Source organism: Elephantulus edwardii, unplaced genomic scaffold (genome assembly GCF_000299155.1).
Source record: "Elephantulus edwardii isolate Elephantulus edwardi_28Jun2011 unplaced genomic scaffold, EleEdw1.0 scaffold00236, whole genome shotgun sequence".
Taxonomy (NCBI): Eukaryota; Metazoa; Chordata; class Mammalia; order Macroscelidea; family Macroscelididae; genus Elephantulus; species Elephantulus edwardii.
The window spans coordinates 1,795,438-1,798,253 of NW_006399986.1; the positions used below are offsets into that span (position 1 = coordinate 1,795,438).

The 2,816-nt window shown below is 43.4% G+C and overlaps 1 pseudogene; it reads left to right on the forward strand.

Annotated features, from left to right (window-relative positions):
- The first annotated feature begins 2,194 nt into the window (after nt 1-2,194).
- On the forward strand, nt 2,195-2,816 carry LOC102855447 (annotated as a pseudogene).

A 2,816-nucleotide genomic window follows, 5' to 3' on the forward strand; every position in this document is an offset into this window, starting at 1 on the left:
TATCGATCTCTTCCAGTCAGTTGGCCAAGTGGTCGTTCTCCAGATTTCTTGGCACAACTTGGTGAGCACGTCCAGGGCAGCATCTGTTAACTGACTATTGATGATAAAGTTATTGATGAGTCTATCCCTGATCTTGATGCCATATCCTTTGAGTTCACTTTCTCAAATGATTCTGTAAGCATATAGTATCAATAGGAATGGAGAAGGGATAACTTGTTATGTGCTGTCAAGTTACCTGCAGCTCATAGCGACCCTATGTAGGAACAACAGCTCTATTCTGTGCCGATCTTATTGTCTCTGACATACCTATCCTCATTACTCGAGTCATTGAATCAAATCATCTCATCAAAGGTCTTCCTCTCTTGTGCTGTTCCTCCACCTTTGATGTACATCTTTCCTGATTTTAAACCATACAGTGCTAAAAAAAAAAAACGAAACAAAAATCCAAACATACAGTGCTTCCTTCCTTACTTCCTTCACAGCACGGTTTGAAATCAGAAAAAGTGCATGCCAGGGATGCATCCTATCTCCATACCTTTCCAATCTACATGTGGAACAGATCATTTGGGGGGCTGGACTCTAGGAGAAGGAATATGGCATCACAATTGGAGGAAGACTCATAAAAAACCTGTGTTATGCAGATGACACAACCTTGCTTACGGAAAGTGATGAGGACGTGAGGCATTTGCTGTAGAAGGTCAGGGACTGTAGTCTTTGATAAGGATTGAGGCTGAATATCAAGAAAATAAAGATTCTCACCACCGGACCATAGCTTGGATCCGGTACACCTTAGTCTCTAGACTGACATCGTTGCTCTTCAGTACTCTGGAATTGCCCCTGACAGCAGACCTTCCAGTGCAGCTTGGCTTTTGGTTTCTTGACTGCTGGTGCCAAGAGTGTTGATTGTGGAGCTGAGCAAGCTGGAAATGTTAACAACCTCAATCTTTAACCCATCCATCATGGTGCTGCCATTTGGCCCAGTGGTGAGAATCTTGTCTTCCTGATGTTGAGCTTCAATCCATATTAGAGATTACAGTCCTTGACCTTCTGCAGCAAGCACTTCAGGTCTTCCTCAGATTCAGCAAACAAAGTTGTGTCATCTGCATAACGTAGGTTGCTGAGGAGTCTTCCTCCAATCTTGATGCCACATTCCTCCTCATAAAGCCTAGCCTCCCGATCTGTTCTGCATCTAGTTTGGAAAGGTATGGAGACAGGATGCACACCTGATGCAGTCCTTTTCTGATTTTAAACCATTCAGTGTTTCCCTGCTCTGTTCTGAGGACTGCTTCCTGATCCAAGTATAGGTTTTGTATAAGCACAATCAGGTGTTCTGGGATTCCCATTCTTCTCAAGGTTAACCACAATTTATTGTGATCCACACAGTCAAATGCCTTTGCATAGTCCATGAAACACAAATAGATAGCCCTTTGGTACTCTTTACTTTCTTTCAAGAGCCATGTGACATGGGCTCTTCTAAATCCAGTTTGTTTTTCTGGTAGTTCTCAATGTACTGTTCCAGTCGGTTTTGGATAATCTTCAGCAGGATTTTGCTTGAGTGTGATATGAATGATATTGTATGATAATTTCCACTCTGTTGGGTCACCTTTTTTTTTTAAAATGGGGATAATATGGATCTCTTCTAGACAGTTGGTCAGATGTCATCCAGATTTCTCGGTACCACCTGGTACACATGTCCAGAGTAGTATCTGTTGAAATGTCAAGTGGTATTCCATCAATTCCTGGGGCTTGATTTTTTGCCAAGTCCTTCAGAGCAGCTTGATCTTCCTCCTTCATCACAATTCCCTCTTGATCATATGTTGTTTCTTGAAATTCTTCTGTGTAAGCCAATTCTTTTTTGTACAATGATTCTGTATACTCCTTCCATCTTCTTTTAATGCTTCCTCAATCACGGAATATTCCATGTATAGGTTTTGCGTAAGTACAAATCAAGTGTTCTGGGATTCCCATTCTTCTCTGAGTTAGCCAGTTTTTTATGATCCATACAGTCAAATGCCTTAATAAACAGAAATTTATTTTTTTTACAGTTTCAGAGGCCTGAACTCTAAATTCAGATACTGGCTTAGCAGAAGGCTTTCCCTGTTGGCTCTGTTCCTTGTTCTTGTTGACAAGATGTTCTTCAATTGTCCATAGTTTTCAAAAGTGTAATTTCACGGGGCTCTATTACACCGCAATCATGTCTACTATGTCCTATAATGGAGGGGCCATCACGGCCATGAAGGGGAAGAATTGTGTGGCCATCGCAGCCGATAGGCGCTTCAGGATTCAGGCCCAGATGGTGATCAGATTTTCAGAAGATCTTTCCTAGGGGAGATCGTTTGTACATTGGCCTGGCGGGGCTCGCCACTGACATCTGGACCGTCACCCAATGCCTCAAGTTCCGACTGAACTTATACGAGCTCAAGGAAGGTCGGCAGATCAAGTCTTACACGCTCATGAGCATGGTGGCCAACCTCTTGTATGAGAAACGTTTTGGTCCCTACTACACTGAGCCCGTCATTGCTGGCTTGGACCCAAAGACCTTTAAGCCATTCATTTGCTCTCTGGACCTCATTGGCTGCCCCATGGTGACGGATGACTTTGTGGTCAGTGGCACCTGTGCTGAACAAATGTACGGCATGTGTGAATCCCTCTGGGAACCTAACATGGATCCAAATCACTTATTTGAAACCCTCTCTCAAGCCATGCTTAACGCTGTGGATCGGGATGCAGTGTCTGGGATGGGAGTCATTGTCCACATTATTGAGAAGGATAAAATCACTACCAGAACGCTGACAGCCCGAATGGACTTCCTCTTC